The sequence below is a fragment of the Mustela lutreola genome, chromosome 8 (genome assembly GCF_030435805.1).
Source record: "Mustela lutreola isolate mMusLut2 chromosome 8, mMusLut2.pri, whole genome shotgun sequence".
Classification (NCBI taxonomy): Eukaryota; Metazoa; Chordata; class Mammalia; order Carnivora; family Mustelidae; genus Mustela; species Mustela lutreola.
This window is the reverse complement of record NC_081297.1, coordinates 129519934-129545446: the sequence shown is the minus strand read 5'-3', so window position 1 is coordinate 129545446 and position 25513 is coordinate 129519934. Positions and strand designations below refer to the sequence as shown.

At 41.3% G+C, this 25513-nt stretch overlaps 1 protein-coding gene across 19 annotated transcripts in view; it reads left to right on the top strand.

Moving 5' to 3' along the window:
* ANKS1B (ankyrin repeat and sterile alpha motif domain containing 1B) overlaps positions 1 to 25513 on the top strand; it is a 1139726-nt gene that overhangs the window by 972055 nt on the left and 142158 nt on the right. The window contains exon 1 of one of the 19 annotated variants that reach the window (XM_059186620.1): positions 21579 to 21992. The exons of the other annotated variants lie outside the window; for them this stretch is intronic. The gene's annotated coding sequence lies outside the window, so the exon portion shown is untranslated. Of the gene's footprint in view, positions 1 to 21578; positions 21993 to 25513 lie in introns of those variants that run through there. 19 annotated transcript variants of the gene reach the window in all.

Genomic DNA, 25513 nt, shown 5'->3' with positions numbered 1-25513 from the left:
TACATCCTATAAATAAAAACCATTTAATGAAAATACAGTACTTCCATTACTTTTTGTTTAAAACATTGTATTTCTTTATTTGAGAAAGAGAGCATGAAGGGGGTAGGATGAGCAGGAGAAACAGGATGCCCACAGAGCAGGGGTCCCAATGCCAGGCTCTGTCCTGAGACTCTGGAATCATGACCTTAGCTGAAGGCAGATGCTTAACCAAATGAGCCACCCAGGCACCCAGTACTTCCATTACTTTTTAATTTCATTTACTGATCCTTAGATTAGCACTATTATCCCTACACAATTATCCCTCATATTATTCTAATAATTCAAACATGTGTAAGGAAAAAGAAAACATATGCTGAATGTGTACTATATACTGGGCATTTATATACTGTACTATATATATGTACTATATATTAGGCATTTAACATGAAACCAACTGCTTAGTGTATAGTCATTTGGTAAATCAATAAATAAATCTTTCCCATAATTCAGTTCTTTTTTTACAGTTGAAGAAACAGGTTCAGGGGGATTTCCCAAAGTTTCAGATCTAATAAGAGCCAGGATTGAAACTCAATTTGTCTTCTGAGATGCCCATATTCTACCCAACATCAGAGTATGTAGTACAATAATTATTGTAATTATTATATTACCCATCTCTTATGGGTTGAATTGTGCCACCTCATTCCTTGTTGAAGTCCCAACCCCCAGTACTTCAGAATTACATTTTATTTGGAGATAGGGTCTTTGCATATGTAAGTGAGTTAAAATGAGGTAGTTAAGGTGGGCCCTACTCCAATATGATCAGTGTCCACATAAAAAGGGGAAATTTAGAGGCAGACATGCACAGAGGGAAAATACCATGTGAACACAAAGGCAGAGTTCAGGGAACACTTCTACAAACCAAGGAATGCCAAAGATTGCCAGCAAACCATCAGAAGGTAGGCAAGAAGTATGGCACAGATTTTCACTTACAGCCCTCAAAAGGAACCAACCCTGCCAACATATCGTCTTGGACTTCTGGCCTCCAGAACTGTGAGACAGTGAATTTCTGTTGTTTAAGCCACCCGACTAGTGGTACTTGATTATGGCAGCTGTTGTAAACTAATACACTTTTACTTCAGATAACTGGATGTTGAGCTGGTGGACTTTCCTCACTTGCTGAAGTTTCCCGTCATTGAAATGAAAAGTCCATAGTATGGTCATTCTTTAGAGTGTTCTCCTACCTTTTACTCTATTTTGGAACTCGCTATTATGTTAAATACACTCATAATTGCATATTTTTTAAAAATATAGCCAACTACTTCACCAATTGGTTGGGGGTTTTTTTGTTTTTTTGTTTTTTTAAGATTTTTATTTATTTATTTGATAGAGAGAGATCATAAGTAGGCAGAGAGACAGGGGGAAGCAGGCTCCCCGCTGAGCAGAGAGCCTGATGTGGGGCTCAATCTCAGGACCCTGAGATCATGACCCGAGCCGAAGGCAGAGGCTTAAACCACTGAGCCACCCAGGTGCCCCTCACCAATTGGTTTTTATCCAATCATCCAATCATCATACTTTGAAAAAGACCCTCAGCCCTAAATTTACTGCAGCATTACTTACAATAGCCAAGATACAGAAGCAACCAATAGATGAATAGATAAAGAATATATATATGTGTATATATATATGTATGTATGTATGTATATGTAGAGAGAAAGATCTGGTGGAATATTATTCAGCTATAAAAAAGAATAAGATCTTGCCATTTGCAACAATGTGGGTGGACCTAGTGGGAATAATGTTAAGTGAAATAAGTCAGAAGAGAAAGCAAATACCATATGATTTCACTTACAAGTGGAATTTAAAAAACAAAACAAAAAACAAAAACCAGACTCTTCAATACGGAGAACAACCAAGCGGTTGTCAGAGGGGAGGTGGGTGGAGGTGGGTGGAGGTGGGTGGAGGTGGGTGGAGGGGCAATAAAGGGGAGTAAGAGGTACAAATGTCCAGTTATGGAATAAATAAGTTATGGAAATGAAAGGCCCAGCATAGAATATAGTCAAGGTTTTTGTAATAGTGTTGTATGTGACAGATGGCAGCTACATTTCTGGTGAGCACAGAATAATGTATTGAGTTATCCAATTTCAATGTATTGAAATTAATTTAGCATCCTGTGTCAACTATCCTTCAATTAAAAAGAAAAAAAAAAAAAAAAGGCCCTGGGAAAATATCAGTTGAAGTTGCCCTGGGTACCAAATAAGGACAAACTAAAAAAGAAAAGAAACAACATTTCTCCCAAATGACAAAGTGTTCTCTTTTTAAAGAAATATAATAATTTAGTTTTGAAAGGCAGTTGGAAAGTGGGAGTTGGGGTCCAGGAGGAACAGTATGTATAAGTGTCCCATTGTAAATCAGTACAGATGCAGCCTCATAATTGAGGGTTTCTGACTCTTTAAAAGAGTTAAAGTAGACTGAATTGTTCTTATTCAGTAGGTTCTGTACAGAGCACACAAATGATGACATCCCTCCTTCTTTGGATCATATACTCTTCCTCATTATGTGCTTAAATAGGTCTCTGTGTGCTCAATTCATTGTATGAGCTACTGAAATCCATCGATTTACTAGATTTACTAGAAAACAAGTATTAACACAACAGAGACCTTTCTGGAATAGGATGGAACAATTCTATTTTTTTTTATTTTGCTTAAAAATTTTCCTTCATAAAAATTCAGTTACAATAAAATAAATACTAAATAAACAAAAGCGTTATATGCAAATACAAAAACATTTTTTAACACTAGGAGGGAAAAAAACAAGCCAAGTAGTTTCCTGATCTGGAAAGGAAAAACTATTTTTTAAGGAAGGAAGGATGGGGTGGAAGAAAGAGAGAAAGAAAGAAAGAAAGAGAGGAGAGAGGGAGGGGGGAGGAAGGAAGGAAAGAAGGAAGGAGTGAAAGAAAGAAAAAAGAAAGAAAGGAAGAAAAAGAAATTTGATTATGTTTGAAAAATATGAACTTCTGTGCCTCAAAAATTAAAAGGCAAAGAGCAAAGTATGGGGAAACCCTTGCAAAATATGTCTATGAGCGTCGGTCTTGTTATATGAAGTGTTCTTATAAGCCAATAACAAAAACATAAATGTCCCAACAGACAAAATGGACAAAAGACATGAACAAGCTTGATTCACAAAAGAAGAATTTAAAATGCCCCATAACATATGAAAAATATTCAAATACTTGAGAAAGTCAAAATTTTAATGGTTGATTGACCAAGTCTCAGTATTGGTAGAATGTGCTAAAATAGAGCCTTCCCTTTATTACTGAAGAGAGTGGAAAATCAGTACTATCTTTCTTTGAAAAAGGATTCCTACTGTCGTAAGAGCTATAAAATGTGTGTAGCCCTTGATCTGAGAACATATTACAGGAAATGATCAGAAAGGCTACAATTATCGGTGTACAAGGATATTCATCATAAGATTCCTCGTAATACAAAAAAAAAAGAAGAAAGAAAGAAAGAAAGAAAATGATCCAACATTAGGGGGATGGTTAAAGCAACTGTGGTACATGTATCACAGCATCCCCTACTCCCATGCATTCTCTTTCTGCTACCAGCTAGCTTCCTCATGCACTCCTCCATGCTTTTGTGTGCCTTGTAGCTTCTGTTTACTCATAGCTTCTGCCTACTTACGACTCCTGCCTGCCCCTGGTCCCACCTGGTCTCCTTCTCGTCTGCTTTGGACTCCTTTTTGATCATCTTCTTAGTTTCTATCACTAGAGCTGAATCTCTGACTTCTAGTCAGCCTCCAAATGTAAACTCCTAAGGGAGAGATTCTGACTCATCTGGCCAATTTACCATGTTCCCTGGGCAGAGGTGGGGAGAGCAGCAGGGAGGAGCAGTGGTTGGCATCATCGAGCCAAGAAAGAGTCAGGAAAGAGATAGGCTGCCCTGTCAAGGAAAGAGTCCTTTGTGAAGGGACCCTAAGCATGGCCAGTACCATCTTGTCCTGCTTACCACAGTTCCACTGCCTGTGTATATTCACACCAAAATAACACCACACTGAGCTCAAATAGCTGCTCTGCTTGTTTTCTTTCTTCATTCTCCTTAGAAGGGCAGGGACCATGATTTATTCAATTTAGTAATCCCAGCACAATGCTGGCGCCTGGCAGTCCATAAGTGTTTGTGGATGATTGAGTTGTCATAATAATTAATGGGAATAATGAGGGTCAGGGACCTAGTGTGATGCCTGGCGTGAGGTAGCTGCTCAGCAAATGCTCCTACTCTCCCTTCTCCCCTCCTCATTCTCCCAAATCCCACTCCTCTTTTGTTCATGCTGGATTTGCTCCACTAAGTGGTCCCCAGACGAGAGCTACTCACTAATCTCAGAGCTGGAAGACATTTATGTTACCATGAGATTCATTAACTGGGATAAATAACCCTTTATCCTGAATGCTTAGAGTAGTTCAGCTGATACCAAATAAAAAACAATCTCAAACTTGTGCTCTTACCTCTTGTATTAATTGAACTGGTTTTTGTTTTTTGTTTTACTGTCTTCATGCATATGGGGACTAAGCTGATATAGAAATGAGGGCTAAATTACTAAGCTCCAGAGAATATGGACACGGTACTTTCCTTTAACTGAGACTTTAAGTCAGCAAAATTTTGAGTTTGCAGGAACACTGGCTTTCTGGAGTATAGAGTGGAAGGGAAGAGCCCTGACATTTATGGGTGTAGTGTCGGGAAGATCAATCCTCTGGGATCCAGACTGCCTGGACCCAAAGACCCATCCTTGTCACTTGTTAACTGTGTGCCATTGAGAAAGTTGCCTAACCTCTCTATACATCAATTTCTCCATCTGTATAATGGTAATAATAATGGTTGAATCTGAGGGTTGTTGTAAGGGTTAAGCAAATTAGCATTTGCCAGGACCTGGTTTATAGTAAGGACGTATAAATATTTGCTGTTATTATTGAGGACTTGATTTTTGAGGATTTGATTTTCAAAAACCTACTCTTTTAGTCTTTGAAACAACACTGAAAAGTGTTCTTCGTCACTCCGTGATGAAGGAACTAAACTGAGGTCTAGAGAGTTTAAGAGCATCTGCACTATTCTAACCAAGTGGGTTTTACCAAGGACCATGTTCAGCTACCATGTCCTGATAAGGCTTTGCTAGCCACTGATGGTCTACGCTGTCTATACTTTGTTAGATGTATTCTTGACCTGTTGGGTTGAATGTCCAAACATGTTTGACCTCTTTCAGAATGTTTCAGTGTGACTATATTCATTTATTCTGAAGCAATTTGAAGTCATTTCTTCCTCCATGAAGTATGTTGGATAGATTGCTGCCTCCCGCCACTTCTTTTTATTGCCTCTCCTTAAATAAGGCTGTCAGAGTGGAGAGCATCTCTTCATGGATGTGGAAAAGTGCTCAGCAGCAAGTTGATTTAATTGACATGTTCTTTTGGATCAGCCCACTGAGGTATTTGTATATTTCACTGTGACATCATGGTGACTTATCTTAGCTGATTATCTCCTCTAAACCTTGGATTGCTCCCTGTGGCTCAGTGGCTCAGCAGTGAATCATTCTTTTTTCCTATATATTATGACTATATCTTTTGTTACTTCCTGAATAATGGAAGAATCATGCACAAGGTTTTCCTCTGAGAGGAAATCAGAACACTTAGCAAACACATCAATAATTGCCCAGCCATGACTTAACCAGGCTATGTGATGATGGAGGGGGTGTTAAGAGGAAAGTAGAAAAGATGAGACCTAAGACATGATGAGAGAACTCCAGAGATCTCCTTCCCTCTCAGCACAGTGTTATTCAATGGGCCTGACAGACCAAAGCTGCATCAAGATGTGGTGGCTGAGGGCTAGATGGGGAGGTAAGAAAGCTGGATTTGGGTTCTGCCGGTTTATCACTGTGTGTTCCTTACCCTTTTTTTTCCCACTGGAAAAATTAACTCACTCACTTATTCATCAAAAGAGTGAGAGTAGATGGAGAGAAGGAACAGGCCCAGGAACAGTACCTTGGGCCATCCAACGTGTAGAAGACACGGGCATGAGGAGGGATTAGGGGAGGAAGAGAAAGAGAGGCCAGAGAAGTAGGAGAAAAACCAGGAGAGTATTTTCCTGAAAATCAGGGTGGGGAGCATATCAGGTCAGTCCCGGCAACCAGACTTAGCAGCATGAAGGCCACTGGTCACCTTGACAGGCCAGTGGATGTGACACCTGATTGGAATGAGTTAATGAGAGACTTAGAGACCCTAAGTACAGACTTGAGAAGTTTCACTTTAAAGGGGGACAAAACTGGGTTGAGTTGCAATCTGATATTTCATACTAAAATGCCTTGAAGCGGGAGGTGGATGATATAAATAAATGAAGTGGTACATAACAATAGAATATAGTGCAGAAGGTGGAGAAATAAAAAGGAAATGTCCTGCCTCGAGGTGTTCCAATAAAAATAGAAACAAATACTAGTAAGTGTCAAATAAAACATCTCTCGAGGCCACCGGTTTGCAGTGCCTAGACTAAATGATCTCAAAGGGCCGTTCCAGTCTAAAATTCTACACATCTAAGCTGTGAGGAAAAATTAAGTCCAGGTCATGTAACATTGAGCCCCTGAGCTATAAATAGCCTTGCTTCTTTCTGAACTGGGGCTAAGTATTTGTCATGATTTCCCCAGGATTTCTGATAGAATCCTTTTTGTTCTTAATCTGCCTGTAAAAGCTGGAAACCAGCCGTAAAATGGAGACTTCTTAGCATAAGGGTCCATCCTTTAAACAGACAAATTTATGTAGTGGCAGCTCTATATGGCAGGCACTGTGTTATTTACCAGAACATCTCAGACCATCTCTGTCTTCAAAGAGTTTGTGGAGTAGTGGAGAACACAAACAAGTAAGCAGACATGCAGCGTTGCGCTCTAGCACAGAGAACAGTGCGGACAGTGGAGGACACACCTCACGTGGGCTGAAGGGGCAGAAGCAGGAAGCCTTAAGGAAAAGAAGAAAAGAAAAGAAACGGAAAGGAAAGGGAAAAGAAAAGAAAAGAGGAAGGAAGGAAGGAAGGAAGGAAGGAAGGAAGGAAGGAAGAAGAGGGAGGAAGGAAGGGAGGGAGAAAGAAAAGAAAGAGAAAGAAATGGAGGCGCCTGGGTGGCTCAGTGGGTTAAAGCCTCTGCCTTCGGCTCAGGTCATGATCCCAGGGTCCTGGGATCGAGCCCCACATCGGGCTCTCTGCTCAGCGGGGGCCTGCTTCCCTCTCTCTCTCTGCTGCTCTGCCTACTTGTGATCTCTTTCTCTCTCTCTCTCTCTCTCTCTGTCAAATAAGTAAATAAAATCTTTTTTAAAAAAAAAAAGGAAGGAAGGAAATGACTCCTGGACTGAGTGTTGAGGATTAGCTGGAGTTCGAGGACACAGAAGGAGGGGAGGGTTGTAAACATGATTGCCGTGCTAGGCAGTTGGTTCTCTGGTGGCCAGTGCTGGGGCTATGGTGGTAAGGGCTCAGGACCACTCTACTCTGAGGAGTGCGGAAGGACGGGCGCTCAAGAGCCTGACTGCCTTAGTTCGGAATCTCCGTGTTGCCACTTACCAGTGACCTTAAGTAAATTTCTTATCCTCTCTGCCTTTAAGTCTCTCTGTCTCTAGGATGGAGATTATAATAGTAGCTACTTAGTAGGACTCTGGTGACGATGAAACGTGTTTAGTAAAGCATTTAGAAGTATACGTGGGACCAAGCTATGTGTTTGCTATTGTTATCAGGGAAAGCTTTCAGGAGGAGGTAACACAGAAAGGAAGAACAGCTTTCCAGGGAAGGAACTGGCAGCAGAATGTGAGAGGCAGACAGAGTCCCACAGGCAAAAGCACCCCAGACCCTAGAGGTGCATCAAAGAGTTGAAGACATCATTCTTTAGGCTGGAGAGATAGATATGATGGTCAGGATCAGAGGCGTCTTTCTACCTTCGCTGGTAAGAAATGTCTTAGCCAAGAAGAACTGGAGGGTCAGCTCTGATCAAGCCAGAGGGAGACAGTCTGTAGCAGTGGGTAGGTTGTAGGAGAGTCATTTTTCCAGGGCAATAACTGGACCAACCATAGAACAGATTTGTGACCTCATGTACTCCACACACACAAGACTGTAGAAAGCATGATGGAGGATTCTCATTTGGCATGAATCCCAGTAGCTCATTGACCCTGGAAAAACTGCTGTCTTCCATTTAAAAGACCACAATCCTGAAATTGATTGTAGTCCAGGTAGTGCATTAATTTCTTACAGCAAAAGTAATCGACTCGTGCCCCTGCTTTTCCTAAGGAACCATTCACTACGTTTTTAGTCAGTAAATATTTGAAGAGATTTGTTCTCATAATCTCAACATGGAGATTAGCTACTTGGGGCAGTATCGTTCACATTATAGCTAGTACATCCAAACCTTCTCGGGCAGTGTGATGCTTTCTTTAAGTCCCTGAAGACTGTGGAATCAACAGTATCATTATCTTGACTCTTTGATTCTACAAATACAGCGGCAGCTGTTCTTCACAAAGGCAGACATCCATTTTTCTAACCCTAGAATCAAGCAGTAAATAGATTTATAGTAAGTAATCCAAGGGAACTTTGGCTATGATCTTGTCATTAATATAAAGCTCATCAGTAAGATATCACAGTTAAAAGAAATTCTACTGCAGGATTTATATCTCCAGATGGTGGTGACGGGGGTGTCATTGAAATCCCGTAGCCCTTCCTCAATTCTCCATATGTTGACAGAGAGCTCGTGCAGACATCTCCATAAATGTTACCTCTGTGTTTTAAGACTCCTGCCAGTATTCTGCCTTACCATTCTGTATGATTTTCAGATTTGGCTACTTCAAGAACTAGGATGCTTCTTTGTTATTTCGCTTCTCCAAATCATATATTGACACTGTTCCGCAGGTGATTATTGGACCCATGGTCAACAAAGTCAAAAATACTGAACTGATTGGCTGTAGAATGCTTCTCTTGTGTCAGTGAAGACGTTTGGAATGGTTGTAGCTTCATTGGTGGTTATTATTTTATTGTTTGACCATCACATTAAAACCAATTTTAGATGCATCATTTATAATAAGTTTCTACAAATATATTAAAATTACCTGGATTCTTTCTTTTGCTGATTTACACATTGCCTTATAGTTTGCGATGACACTATTTCTGATGTATTTCATCTCCTAATTAAACTAAGTTTACTGTTTTTCTGAACATTCAACACGTTCTCTCTATTTCCCACTGAAGCTAATTCTTTTTCTTCTGTTCCTCTGGGATCCTGATGTTCAAATGCATTTCGGGTACCAACAGGCTGCAATTCCGTCCCATTTCCCCTTTTTTTGTGTTCTTTTTGTTTTAAATATTATTATCAATAAGACCAAACATTTATTGAATGTCCATTCTGTGGCGATGATACTATAAGATATATAAAATGGGGAAAAGCACTATATATATATACACTGTGTGTGTGTGAAAGTTCACTTCCTTTGTTTTGATAGTCTCTCATCTTACTTAAAAAAGCAAACCTCTATTTCCTCTTAGCCTTACTCCTTTTGAATTCTAAATGAGGTGTGTTTGTGTGTGTGTGGAATTATTTGCTGATAGAACTTTGTGATCGTATCTTGTTCAAAAAGCACGGATAGGCACAAAGTTTGTCAGGAAAAGGTAAAAAACTTCTACCTTCCCAGCTAACAGTGGCCCACAGGCTGCTAATTAGCTTGATGGATCAGCACCTGGTCTGGTCATGAATGCTCAGAAGCCCATTGGCTGCTGGCAGCCGATTCCTTACTCCCTACGGTTTGGATATGTATCAACCCAGAGCAGAGAGAGCTGGCACTTGCTTAAAGGGTAGCTGTAGCCAATTATTCATGCGCTCCTTTGGACTTGACTTGGCTGAAGAAAGAGCCATGCTTTCAGACACATTTGAGGCAGCCTTTTCTTGCACAAATGTTGCATCTACCTGGCACATTTTTCCTTTTTGGTGTCATTACAGTACAATGAGTAATGTCAGTACAACCCTACAATTATCTAAGGGATAACTAAGTTATGCCATGTTTTTTTTTCTTATGTTCTTGTTCTCCCTCCCTTTTCCTACTTTTTATTTGCTAAGAATGTTTTTAAAGTCAATTCTTCTTATTCTTCTGATTTCAGTGGGGTTTCAAAATATACGCAATGTGTAGCATTTGGTGTATATGACACCAAAACTCTAGATAGTCTGCTAACATTTCATTGACCAGAACCATGAAATTGTATCTCTGCTTGACCACTCAGTAGGTGTAGTTTCCTGGCCTCTCTGAGCCTCACATACCTCATTTGTAAACTGCAAAGACTAATTCCTACATCAAAACGTTGTTGAAATGATTACACTAGATCATATCAGTTTCTTTCCCTTAGTAGCTACTACTGACATTGATAATTCTTCAATATTTGAATATCCACTGTGTGCAGAGCCTGGTGGTAGAGCTCATGGGGAAAAAAAACTAAACAGAATATACATAATTACTGTTACACACACACCCCCCAAAGTACACAGCCTCAACAAAAACTGAAATCATCCAGAGGAAACAATCAAAGAAGAATGTTATAACCCAGCACCAGCTTTATACTCATCTTCAGGCAAATACATCCACTCAGGCTGTCTATTTTAATTTGTGCCAACATGGACGCAAATCTCGATACCTCTTTGAGACCCTCCCCCTATTAATCTAATCACACATAGAAACATTAGTCAGTTACTTAGTCCTTACTAAAGATTTCAGATGATGGGAAGGTGAAGGTGTTTACAGCATATACCCAACACGAACAATTTGTTTAAAGCCTCATTCAATATTTCCCATCTCTCAATGGCATATTGTCACACTTGCCCCAAAAAACTTTTGCCCTCAGTGACTCCTCTTTCTTTACCACTTTCCTCCTGAGAACAATACAAACTCCTCTCCTTGTCATTAAGTGCAGAAGTTAAGCAACCTTCTTGAATTACCTGAGTCTGTCTCTGTCTCACCATCTCCCTCACAGAGCTTACCACCGTTTTTATTCTAAAGAAATGCAGTGCTAGAGGAATGCAGGTGAATACAATTTTCTCCATCCCTGTACACACATCATCTTATTCCCTTCTCATAATATCCTTGTGAAGGTAGTATTGCATCAGTATTACAGATGAGAAGATTACACTGAGAAGATGGGCACCCCCCCAATGTATAAACCCTCTGCCTCGTACATTTGTTGTGAGGACTAAATAAGGTAGCATATTGTTAAGTGCTTGCCCCAGCACAAGTCACAGAGAATGAATGGTGACCTCCAGTAACAGAAGTAATAATGGCAGTGGACACGGTAGTAGCAACACTCTTGTCGTATCTAGCTTGATGGTAGCATAATGAGTGTCAAGAACAGGTTTGGGGGTGCCTGGGTGGCTCAGTGGGTTAAGCCTCTGCCTTTGGCTCAGGTCATGATCTCAGGGTCCTGGGATCGAGCCCCGCGTCGGGCTCTCTGCTCAGCGGGGATCCTGTTTCCCCCTCTCTCTCTGCCTGCCTCTCTGCCTACTAGTGATCTCTGTCCATCAAAAACATAAATAAAATCTTTAAAAAAAAAAGTGTTGACTTCTACTCAGACAGCCATTTTTATCCCATGGAGTATGTTGACTCACCCTAGAGGTCCTGCCAGAAAGGGTGGCTTCTCCCAGAAAGCACTAGAGACCCCACCCTAATGCTCAATAGAAAGGGAGTGGTTAAAAGTTCTTTGGGAGAATTCCACCCCCCCCCCCACCATCAGAAACTTCAGGGAGCCTGGGGCCTGGGTTCTTTCTTTCCTTGGGTCTTTCTCTTATAAGCCAGTGAGGGTAGCAGCAGACACCAGCACCAAGTGTCAGGCTGGGCATTGCTCTGCAAGGGAGAATGTTTTAGAACAAAGCTTTTATCAGTCACTGTTCTGACAAAGCCCCACTTCATAGCAGCTTGCCTGATGCAGCAGCTGTAGTGTCATGGGAGAATAAATACATAAGAATGGGAGTGAGGAATTTTGAATCCCAGCCATGGTCATGTGACTTTTTAGCTGTGTGACCTTGACCAAGTCATTGGACCTCGCAGGGACTCCATGGCCTCATCTGCCAAATAAAAACGACATTAGCAGTATCAACCTCTGAATTATTGTTTCGACAACTAATTAAAATAGCATGTAAATATATTTTGTCAACTAAAAAATATCTTGGGGCACCTGGGTGGCTCAGTTGTTAAGCATCTGACTCTTGATTTTGGCTCAGGCCCTGATCTCAAGGTCTTGGGATCAAGCCCGCATTGGGCTCTGCACTGCGTGTGGAGTCCGCTTAAGATTCTCTTTCTCTCTCCCTCTCCCCACCACCACTCTCAAGTTAATAAATAAATCTAAAACAAACAAACAACCGCCCCCAAAACCTCTTATAACTGTTTGTTAATTAAGGAAACATTGTAGCATAATAAAAAATCATGGATCTCAGAGCCACATATTCTAGATTTAATTCTAGTGCTATTTGATCTTGGAAAAATTACTTAGTCTCTCAGAGCCTTCACAATTTCTTCATCTGGAAAAAAAAAAGATGGTACTAAATAATAACACAGACCCTCCAGCATTGTTGAAGAAGCACTTATAAAGGTCTTGTACTTGGTAGGTACACAAAATCGGTCACCTGGATGGCTCAGTCAATACAACATTGTACTTTTGATCTCAGGCTTGGGAGTTTGTGCCTCACATTGGATGAAAAGATTACTTAAAAATATATGTTTATATAACCAGAGTAAGTACACAAGAAACGTGCTTCTTCCCTCCATGTCTCTTTCCCATTCCCCAAAACATCTTCCACAAGTATGCGCTTCTTTTTGGATCCTGGACCTCAAAGTCCAGGGAATCCTACCCCGCAAGGCTCAGGCAACCTCTGCTGCATCCTCCATACTGGGTTCCCTGGCTCCCTTCCTCTGCCTCCCAGGGTGTTGGCAAGAGAAGACAAGAGAGAAACCAGTCTTGAGGGCTGAACATAAACAGAGTATTCTGACATGCATTTATGTGATAAAGGGCTATGCAAAAAATTGCATATACTTTAAAAATATTTGCTTTGGTTGTGTATCAAATTCTGTTCTTTAAATCTGATCCCATTAATATATTTTAAAATCTATAGAACTGTCATGCGTCCCGTCACAGACCCCATTGGTTTATTGCCTGTTGAGACAACTAGCAGAACCTTCATCTTTCCTAACCCATGCTGCCCTCCCTATTTTTTCACCATCTGTGTGATTTCTGGAGGTCATCCTAGACTCCATCTTCTTTCTTGCCCTCAACCTCCATTCAATCGCCAAGTCACAGAGATGCTACACTTTATGTCTCTGGTCCATCTTCATCCTCTTTATTCCCACCTCCACCACCCTTACTTCATTCAGTCCAATATTTTTTCTCATCTGGGTTTCTGCGGTGGCTTTCAAAATAATTTTTATATCATTATGTTGTTTGGAGAAGTAAATGAGATCATAAATTTATATTTATTAACATTAACATAGCACATGGCCCCCGGCCCCTGCTGGTGGGTATGAAATAAATGGTAAGACACAAAAGTTTCAGAAAAGAAGATTTAGGTCACTGTAACAAAGTCTTCTGTAGCAGTAAAGGCTCCAAAGTTGGCTTCTTCAGCTGGTAATGAGCTCCCTAGCACCGGGGGAGTCCAAGTTTTGGTTGAGTGACTCTTCATTAGAAGTTGTAGAGGAGATTGAAACAGCATTAATTGCATTTAAGTTCCCTTCTGAATAAGCTAGGACATTTTCAGTTACGATTATCAGAAACTAACTCAAAATGCCTGAAGCAAAACAAGAAATTTAGTGGTTTGTACTGATAAACTCGAGAGGTTTTTTTCAGGCAGAACTGAAAGAGCCTTGAAAGCTATCACTGGGATCACTCAGGCTCTCACTCCCTGTCACTGCTCTGCTTTCCTCTACACTGTTTTACCCTTATGCAGACCCTCTCCATGATGCCCTTGACAGGTCCAGGCATTAAGCTCAGCACCCTGGCAATGTCAGGGTCCCCAGCTTAGAAACCTCAATGAAAAGAGAGCTTCTCTTTCCCAGTATTCCAGCAGAATCCTGGTCCTAAACTTCCCTGAAAGATCCCCTGTGACTGAGTGACAAAATCCTTTGATGGATCAGTAGATCGTGGGCCAACTCTATGCTCCGCTTTTCTAGGATTTTCCAGGATTTCATGGCTGAGGGCTGAAGGAGTGAGTCTCCAGTGAAAAATCAGACAATTGCTAACAGAAATAAAAGGGACTGGGTGTCGAGCAAGAAGAACATTGGACATCAACCACAACTTTCTATCCTAAGAAATATTTATATGTAATTTTTTCTCCTTTTGCCCCTCTAGTATATGTTAACACCCTTAATGGACACTGCTGGAGAATTAGCATAATGATATACATAATTATCATCAAATGATAGGCTATCTTGTCCTCCATAAAATCCTGTGGAGAAAAAAAAAAAAGCCCTTTTTTTAATGAATCTACATTAGAAAAAGTTTCTGCCCATTCCCAGGGGTGTGAGCTATTCCTCACTGATACAGCCCATAAGCACACTAGAAGGTACTATGGAAAGGAGCTTTGTTACTTAGTTGAGTTGGTAAGTTGGAGTAGCCTCTTGATTCTAAAGACCTACAAATTAATCCTAGGGTGAACTTAATTCTCTGGTTGAGCAATTATTGTGCACCGGGTAGCATGCTAGATTTTTACATGGGTGCGCTCATTTAATCCTTAAAGCACAAGTATGCCGATTTCACAGAGGCAGAAACTGAAGTGCACCAAGATTAAGCAACTTCTCAGGGTCTATAGCTAGTAAATGATAGAGTCATATTTGAACCCATGTCTGAACCCATGGCCTTTTTCTATACATTATACTACCTCCTTGAGGACCCCAAGTATAATCTCCAAAGTGCTATAAACCATATGCTTCTGAATCAAAATTTAGATCCCCTGGTCTGTCTGACTCACTTCAAGAGGATTGCCCTGGGAAGTCAGGAATATATGCCCACTCAGTAAAACAGACATCCAGGATCAGGTTACTGGAGCATTACCCTCTCATGGTTAACCTTGAAAGCTGCTGCCAGTGTTGAGCACAGCTGCTCTATTGGCTAAAGGTGTTAGAAGGATGAAGTATTTAACACCTGTGTTGTATGGCTAGCACTGATTCCTAGGGGCTTGTTGTAAGCAAAAGCTGTAAGCAAACATCTTAGCTATGGCTCAGTGGAGCTCTATGTGGCTCAGGCCTTGAATGTAGTTAACATCCAAAAGAAGTCCCTAGGTCTTAATTCAGAAGACTGGGGCAGAACATTCCTGGCAGATGGGCCTCTGTGTTTACATTCATTCCCCCCGGATCCCAAGCTTGCTTGCCTTCAGGAAAAAGTGTAAATCCCTTCTGCTCACTCTGGGTTATGTTAGCTTGGTAGTAAATATGCCCGTGGTTAATAGGCAGTCTATAAATTGTTTCAAATTTGCTGTCCAAATAAAGGAATTTTTCCTCAGCAGAAGTATGATCATGCCATATAAAATAATAGAATCTATGAGTGGTAGAAGTCAGCCTATCCCTTATTTATCTCATTAATGTCAAGCAAGCCCTGAGTATAAGGGAGAATCATCCAGCTTCTATGTCAGACATACCTCACCAATGACCATCCCCATCTGTTCACTACTCAGAGCCTTCCCTGATGCCCACCTCTCGTAGAACTCCATGATCCTGTTTCTTCCCCAGCACACAGGCTCTGTCTCTCTGGCTTGTGCCCCATGCTCTCTGTCTACACACACCAACTTTGGTTTTTCAAAGTTCAGCACCCTGCCTTCCACCTACTGAAAGGTAAGTTTCCACCATATCACGATTATAAGTCCATATTCATATCTTTTCAGTAGCTTAGTTCCGAAATGCCTGTTTATTTGAAACTTGTCCACATGATTAAAAGGATTTACCTGGTGGAGTTTTCTAAAATTTTTCTAGCCTAGCAGTGGGTCATGTTTCATCCCACAGTATAAACTGTAACATGTGGGCACTGTCTAGAGTTCTTTGATAATTCTAGGATAGTTCTAGTTGTAGTTCTAGGTGATGGCATTCCACTCCCAAGCCTTCCCACTGCCAGGAAGGCAGTGGAGAGCAGCTCTTACCCCTCTTCCTCTCCTCTCTCCTGAACTCCAGGTTTATATCCCTTTTGCTTCCTGTATGTGCCTGGATGGAAAACAACTACAATTTGACATGTCCTAAGCTTTCTTTCACTTGTTTGACAAATAGTTTCCTACCACCTGTTTGGGGTCAGAAGGTAAGCAGAGGTAGAGGATTACATAAGCAGGGTCCCTGACTTCATGCAGTCTTCTAGGGAGATCTATAACTAAACAAGTAATTACTAAAAAACAAATTTAAAAAAGCCCCAATAATAACAAATGCTATATTAGGGAAAGCAAGGTAACTGTAAGAGCAAAAGAATTTTGTCTAGGCCAGTTCCGAGATGTATAAACATTTTCCTGGATTAAGGTGCATATTAGTTGAAATCCATAAGGATACACGGGAGCTACTCAGAGAATGGGTTTCACAAAGCTAGAGTCCATCACTAACCCACCCTTCTATCCCTCTGCTCCCAACTCATGGTTTGACATCACAGGCATTCAGTGAATCTTGATATAATGAGCAGAGGTATTTTTATGTCACTACCTTTTTAAAAAAATTATTAATGTGGTATAAAGGATCACGGGACAGCTCTGTCTAGGGAATACACACACAAATACAAGACTTAAAACAAGCATTTGTTAAATGGAATCTAAGTTATCAGAGTTTTGATATAAAGTCAAAAGGTTCTCCCTCTCTCTTACTATCTCATCACCTTTTAATCCCATTTATATCTGAGAATTCCTTCCTGGACTTTGTTTACTGACCCCGAGATATTTCCCCCGCTTTAAGTTTTGTATGCCTGGTATTATAATTCTGAAGGACAAAGGCAGCGTCTGTGTAAGTAGGTTGTGCCAGGACTGCTTTTAAATAATTTTAAAGTATTTTTTTTCTTTGCTTAAAAATGCTCAAAATAAATTAAAAGTGATCAGATGAATAACATAGGATATTAAGATAAGCTAACACTGGAATAAGAAAGATCTTTTCCTTTAGTATTTTTAAGTATGAGAGGATTTCTTCCTCCAAGAATCTCAAAGCAGTTCTCTTAAATATTTAATTCTAGTTGGCTTAAGACCAACAGTCATAAATAAAGTTATATTACGTCATAGAATTACATGTTGATCCATGAAAACAGATCTTCCTAGTTTCATATGATAAGTCCATCTGGATCTGTTAAAAGAGGAGTTCCTACCTTTTTATTCATTGTTTCCTAACCAGGAAGTGTTCATGATTTTTCTACATAGCTCCAGGTAAAAAAAAAAATCAACACTGGTTCGCTCATTTCCTTTGTTTTCCTGGAAATCTTACTAAAACATTGAAGCCTTTCCTGGTTGAGGTTGCTATCATTGAAGGTAATAGGCATCTATCTCTATTCTACTTCAGAACTTGAAGACATTTTTATCAAAGTACATACCTTGATACTGTGCATGTGAGAGGTATACAATAAAGGTTTTGCTAAAAACATTTGAGCTACATTTGGCAGGGGCGAGGGGGCTCATTATGTGCCAGATACTATAGTTAGTACTTTACAAAGTGTGTACGTTAGGGCTCAATCAGAGAAATAAAACTGGTAGTAGATATACACCAGGAGATTTACTGCAAGGAATTGGCCTATGTAAATTATGGGAACTGGCCAGGGAGTCTGAAATCTGTAAGTCAGGCCATGGGGAAGGGCAGGCTGCAATTCTTAGGCAGGAGCTGAAACTGCCATTCACAGAGCTGCTTTTTCTTCAGGAAACCCTCATCTCTGCTCCTAAGGCGTTATAACTGATTGAATCAGATTATCTAGAACAATCTCTCTTAAAGTCAACTGATTATGGACTTTAATCGCATCTACAAAATACTTTCATGGCAACACCTAGATTGTGTTTGATTACATATATGGGGACTTGTAACCTAGTCAAACTGTCACATCAAAAAGAGCACCACAGGGGTGTAATCTCCTTTCCCCCAGCTGCAGCTCTAAGAAATAATTTATGTTATTATTTATACAGTTTTGCAAGATAAGATAAGATAAGGCTAAAAAAATTTAAGTAACATACTCAAGATTACAAAACTATTAAGTGGAATAGCCATTACTTGAACCCATAGGTCTGATTCCAAAATTGGGAGCTTAATTAACTACGGCACAATACTACATCAAAACAAAGGAATGAATTATTGTAATTCTATTCCTCTAAATTTATACAAATGGACGCATATTAGTGTTTTACATATCTCTTTGAGAACTTACCACCATCTTCAGACTTTGTGAGACTGAAATATTCAACATAATCTTCTGGATAATTTTTTTTAATGCAAAGAAAGAATACAGGAGATTGGGAAATTCCAAATGTGAGTCCCTTCTGATGCCAAATTGCTGTTCTTAAATAAGTAGTTTAAGTTAGAGAGGGTTGCATTCTCAATGACTTGTAATGGAAAGGATGTTTTACTTTTCATTAGGATATGGGGAAGTCGGGAGTTGGTACTCTAAGCGTTTTTTCTAAATTGTTCATGTTCCAAGGAACAGCATATTAATTAATATAACCAGTGTATTAAAAACAAAATGTGGATTCCCCCAAGTAAACGAACATGAGGCTATTGTTCATATTTTAAATAACGTAACTTAGAATTAACTGATTTTTATAACAGATGAATGGATAAAGAAGATGTGGTATTGTGTAAAAATATGTCTTGGTAAAGACACCAGTGTAGTGATCTGAAGGGTCACGTGCACCCGAATGTTTATAGCAGCAATGTCCACAATAGCCAAACGATGGAAAGAACCTAGATGTCCATCAGCAGATGAATGGCTAAAGAAGATGTGGTACATATATACAATGGAATACTATGCAGTCATCAAAAGAAGTGAAAACTTGCCATTTGTGACAACATGGATGGAACTAGAGGGTATTATGCTTAGCAAAATAAGTCAGTCAGAAAAAGACAATTATCATACGATCTCCCTGATATGAGGAAGTTGAGAGGCAACATGGGGGGGTTGGGGAGTAGGAAAAGAATAAATGAAACAAGATGGGATTGGGAGGAAACAAACCATAAGAGACTCTTAATCTCACAAAACAAACTGAGGGCTGCGGGGAGGCAGGGCCTGTGAGGGTGGTTGGGTTATGGACATTGGGGAGGGTATGTGCTATGGTGAGTGCTGTGAAGTGTGTAAACCTGGCAATTCACAGACCTGTACCCCTGGGGCTAATAATACATTATATGTTAATTAAAAAAAATTTTTTAAAGAATTAACTGATTTTTAGCAAAAATATAAAAGTATTAAAGGAAGAAATAACTCTGGCATTGAATATCCTGGGGCACAATAATATCATGTTAAATGTCTGAATAAGTGGCAAGAATTCATGATTTTGCTCCTGTCTCTAGTTAGGGTAGGTCCTTGGGCAAGTGACTTAATCATTCTTTGCATCAATTTCCTTTGCTACAATATTAGAGGATTTCAGAAGATGATCTCTTATATTCTTTATGCTGTTCTAGAGCATTAAAATGTCAAAAATTTCAACTATAAGAAGGGACTATTTTAGTGCCAAAGAATAAAAAGTCCTCCCTCTGTGGATTATTTAATGTTTCTACCCAAACCAGTAGTAGGAAACTACACTAATAAAATCTTTATGTTTTACTATGCATACCTGGGGTTTATTGCTAAATTTCACTAGTGCTGGCATGAAGTTATTTTCCAGGTCTATAGTATTTAATATGTGACCTGATTATGTTGAATGGAGCATCAGTACCAGCTACCATGGACAGCAACTCTCCCAGCTCCCTCAAGAAGTTTTTACTAGGCAAGCACAAATGCTGACTGAGAATTCAATTTCCATCATTCTCTAGAGGTGGCGCAGACACAAAAAGGCCTATAGGTCCCAAATGACTCTAGAGTGCAAAAGACTTGATACAAAAATGAGAGCATGCCTCCTTTCTAAAGAGCCTGTAGTTCCTTGCTAACAAAAGGCATCTTTTGGACAGAGCCCAATATTGTTGCTGGAGAGCAATATCCAGAAGAGATCGATGCCCCAGGAAATGTCATTCTTCAGTCATTCATAGGATTGGGAAACCAAGAAAACACCTATCCCATCCCAAGTCTCATGTTTTTGGTTGCACACCGAGAAATAGAACTAAATGGCCTGAAGCCCAAACCCACTGAAAGCTTGCTGATCTCAAAAAAAAAAAAAAAAAAAAAAAAAAAAAAAAAAAAAAAAAAATCCAAAAAACAAAACAAAACAAAAAAACCCGAAGATGCAAACATGCCCTAGTCAAGAAGGCAGATCATGTCCAATCTGTTTCTCTTTCTATATACGTAAGATGTAAAATCAAAAAGCTTCACGAACTCCTTCTGTAAATGAGAAGTCATTTGTATACGGTTAAATGCTCACACTTGTGGGCCTCACAGACCGAGGCTTATAGCAAAGAGCCCTGACTCTTGCTAAAGGGGTGGCTTCAGAGTATACTATTAACCTGAACCTCACAAAGGCACATGATGACATGAAAACAGACAAAACCGTGGACGTTTGGTGTGTCTGGTTTAAGGAAATGAATGCTGTCCCATAACTAGTGGCTGCAGATCTCACTAAGCCTTTTATTTTTCATCTGTAACATGAAGATAATAATAAAACTTACCTCATAGAGTTCCGAGAATTAAATGAGATAATTCACAGACGCCTGGCAAATCATAAGTGCCCAGTAAATGTTGCATAGTATTTAAAAACTGATTCACATTTCTATTTTAGTGCCTGACATTTGCAGTTGATCAAAATCTTTGTTTCCTTTGGTCTTAGAGCAATAAATGTGCACTCTTAAAGTTTAGAAACTGAAAGTAGCCTGAAAAACAGACTGCTTAGTACTGTTGGAGTTGATCAGAATGTTGTACATTTCCTTAAATATTTGAAGTATCTCATTCCAAACTATTTTTCACAGACAGTTTGGGTGCTGTTACCTTGTTTTCAGACGATGGGTATGGGTTTGTGGGAATCTGCGGTTCTTATCCCAGACTAAGTGGGCAACTCACACTTTTGGATGGAACGCTGAAACACCAAGGAACTGAAGTGCGTGGGTTGCCAGATATGTTCATTCAAACGTTTTGGAATTAAGCAGTCTGTAAACTGCACATCATTTTTATTTATTGATGGCAAGGAAGAACTATTGGGATTTAAAAAAAAAAGGAGGGGAGGGTGAAAAACCTTATCATTTGAGGCCAGGTGTCCCTCATTTAATTGGCATAATTTTGAAGAGAATAAATTTATACAACTGCTCGTAGTAATACAATGGTAACTTTGATGGAAACCGGGGGCAGGGACAAAGGGAGTTTGAACCGTACCAAAATCTTAACGGAAAATGTTAACCTGGCCCTCTAGGTCTCCAGGGGCCTGATCAGTCCCCTCTGAGAACAGCTGGAACGCTAGTCGCTCGGGTGGGGCTACCAGTCCACACAAGTTGAGGATGGCGGTGGCCTCTCCAGGGCTGTGAACTCGTAGCCGCTCCGTTGGTGGGAGCAAACCCTAGGGGGCCTTGGGAGTAAAGTCGGACCTTCTTTCTCCCCCTCTTCCTCCTCCTCTCCCCATCGGCTGCGACGGCAGTGACGGCGGCGGTGGCGGCTGCTGCCACCGCTGCTGCCGCTGCTGGGCTGGTCACCTGGGCGCCTGCGGAGCTGCCTGGCTGCTGCCGCTGTGGCGGCCTCTCGGAGTGCGAGGAGGAGGCGGCGAAGAGCGAGAATATCCATAGTAACACAGGATGCGCCGGGCGCCGAGCAGGAGCGAGTGCGGGAGGAGGAAGCCCCCGCGCGCCAGCAGCCCGCGGTGCTAGGCGCCCTGCACCCCCGCGCGCCGCGCCCGGGCCCGCGTCGCTCTCGCAGTTAGGGTCCGACTGAGCGGTAAGCCCTCCCCCACAACTAAGTCGACACCTCCCACCGCCCCAGCCGCCCACCCGCGGGAAGCAGCCGCAGAACAATGGAGAGCGCCGCCAGCAGCCCTGGAGACGGCGCTCGGGGGAGGACGCGCCGCAGCCGGGGCTGGCGCGCGCCGCGTGGGGCCGGGCGCGTGCGAGGGCGCGCGGCGGGGTTGGGGGGCGCGGCGGGGGGCGCGCGCGCGCGGGCCCGGGGAGCTGGCGGGGAGAGCCCGGCGCTCGGCGCGGCGCAGCGCGGCGCGGCGCGGCCAGGCTCGGCGCCTCTCCCGCCCCTCCTCGGCGCGCTCGCCCTCGCCTCGCCGCTCGCTTTCGCTGGGGGCGCCCAGAAAGATGCTCAGAGGTAACGGCTAGGGGAGCGGAGGTTCCAGCCACATGTCCGCGTCCACGGGGGCCAGAGCCCGCCAGCCCTCGCGGATCCCGGCTCGCAGCCAGCCCGCGGCCGCTGCCGTCGCTAGTGCCAACCGGCTCGGGTGAGTAGCGGGGTGGAAGCGGGCGGCGTGGGGCACGGCTTTCCCCGCTGCTCACGGCCCCTGCTCGCCAAGATGCGGTTTCCAGAAGTGGTGCGGCAGCTGGGGCAGGAAAGGAAAAAGAAAGCCGGGTCGGAAAATCCGAGGAGGCTGCGGAAAGGGTTTGCCGGGGCATTTGTTGCAGCCCAGGCTAGCGGTTTCTACCGTGTGGGCTGCTTTTTTTTTTTTTTTTTTTTTTTTTTTTTTTTTTTTTAAACGTGGTTTGGTTATTGGTTTTCCCCCATCTCCCACCACCACCACCCGGGTTGGGCACATTTTTCCCTTTCCTCATCTTCCCGGTTGCGAGGAGTTTGAAGCGGTAAATTACTGGAGGTCTCTCCAAATGGTTTGACTTTCACGAGTATATATTTTCCAAAGGTCATTTGTTTTCTAAATTAAAAAGCCATGACAACCCATGTAATTTCCAGGTGCGCTTTGAATCACCTCTGAGGAGTAGCAGGAAGAATAGACCTGGAAGGGTTGGTTTTGAGCGTGCTTTCTCTCCTCGTGTTTTTTTTTTTTTTTTTTTTAATACATTGATTAATTGGAGGGGGACGTGAGCATGGACTTTCCAATGGAACGCCTTGGAGAGCGGTAATAAAGCAGCAGAGACTGCAATTTGCGGCTTTCGTGAAGGTCGGGTCAGCATTTCTACTGAAATCCCAGTTTCCGTGGTTGTAACTTGGAGGTAATTTTACTCCAGGCTAAAACTTGCCAAGCCGAGCAAGGACTTGCTTTTATAAGGATATTGCCACTGCTGCGTGTTGTTTTTTTGTTTGGTTTGGTTTGGTTGGTTGGTTGGCTAGTTGTTGTTGTTGTTGTTTTTCTCTCCAAGAATACCAGCTGTCTGCAAACATAAGCCCCTAAAACAAATAGGCAGCTCAGGAAGGCTTTGCATTTTCAGAGATGGACCAGGTAGGCTAAGTCCTCCCTGCAGTAACCGTTTCTCCTCTCCCAGTGCCTGAGATGTTAGTTTTAGAAGACTAAAAATTCAGTCCCCGTTGTGCATATTTAAACCCAATTTGTTGTATCTGTAGAATGGATGCATAAGAACTTCGAGGTCTTTAATGATTCTTAGGCACTTATATTAGTATACTTGCTATATGGACTCTTGCATCTGGAAAGACAGGATTAGAGGAAATAGTGTTGGAAGGGCAACACAAGGAATTTAGGTACAACTGAAGACTCTTCTGAACGTGGACACGAGCTACCAAGGGAGTCTGTAATTCTCTTCTGAGAGTCTTTACAATAGGGTAGATTCCTGTTGAAATTTGGAGCCAGAAGGGAAAGAGGCAAGAAAATTAGAAAACATCTCAGAGGTTGCTTCAAAACCTGTGTGTTCTTTGTACTCAGCAGATGAGCTTAGGCAAGGAGATGCCAGTGGTGTCTGGGTTATTTGAGTCCATACCGTGGATGGCTCTGTGACAAAATAGGCTATAATGACTTGTGCTGGCATTATTCCACTGTAAAGCCTTCTTCAGAAGTGTTCTGTTCTGTTGTTCTGTCAGTCGTGAGTAACGCTTGGTGTGATGATGGCAGAGATCCTCCTGGACTCAGATGGTGGAGAAAGGAGTAACTGGTATAAATGAAATTAAAACAGATGCATGCTACCTAGGAGACTTAGTGACAGTGTCATACAAAAGCATTGTTACAAAGATTTTTTTTTTTTTTTTGAAAGCTTTAGAATGCAGGGGGAGATACGATTTTAGGAAAAAGCATCGAAGTACTAGAACTCCTTGTTCAAGGATGGGAACTTTGTCATGCAGTTGTTAATTGCTAAACTCAATTTTACTGCATTGGAATTACTTTGCTTGGTGCACTTTGGCATGTACTTTTAGTACAAGCAATATTTTTTTCTTTAATCAGTGATAGTAGGGTGACTATACATCCCTGAATCAGGAATGAGAAACCCCATATATTGGTACAGTTCTACTAAAGGGGAACCAGAGACAGAGAACAAAGTGTTTTGCCTCTACTTGGAGATCAAATCTCCATTAAAATAATTTTGAAATATAGGATGGTGCAATAAGTAAGATACTTTGGGGTAATGAATTTTTAACAAAACTGTATCAATGCATTTATATGTCAGCAATTTAAAATGACAACCGCTGAGCAGTTACTAACAATCTAAAAGTTTGCAGGTGTAACCAGTTCTCTATACCTGTATTGAATTCTGATACATTTCTTGCTATAATTTACTGCAAATGGTAGAGTAGGTGTGAAATGTTAGGGAATTGCTTTCTTTAAAATAGTAGTATTTGTTTAAAGTTACTCTACATGTTCCAAATAGAGTATAAACTAGTAGATAGTACATTATGCAGTAAAGGCATTCGCAGTAATCATTTGTGATGTTATTACCCTCTTGTAAATGTTGGCAGGTATTTTCCAGCTTATTATCAAGTCATTCTCATTGCATCATTCATTGAGTAAGCATTTTTGAGTACCATGGGTTTGCAAGCAGGCTTATTCTTTTTCTAACTGTAAGGCAGACATGTTCTCCAAAATGTTTATTGAAATAAATGCTTCAGTGTCGTCAGTGTTTATAGCACTTGCAGAGTCTGTAGAGACACCAAGTAGAGTTTATTGATATCCCTATTTCTGACCAGATGCTGGTGTCAACATATCTCTCAGGAATATCCATCAAGCCAGTTAATGTCCTGGGAGGAATGAACAATTAGCAAAATTAATTTGGAGATCTGCTTGATTAAAGTCATTAATGATCATGTGTAAAACATTTACATTTCTATAGCTATGTTTGATTTTTACATATTTTGGACTTAGAGCAGTAACTCAGACTTACGATTTCCAAGTGCCAATACCAGTAATCAAAGTACTAGGTCTTTCATAGGCCACCAGTGTCAGCATCTCTCCATGACAATGGAAATGTGGACAGAATCCAAATTTACCAATTAGCTACCTATTTTTTTCCTTCCATGGACAATAAACAAGAACAAAGCATAAATATTTACTGTTTACTTTAATA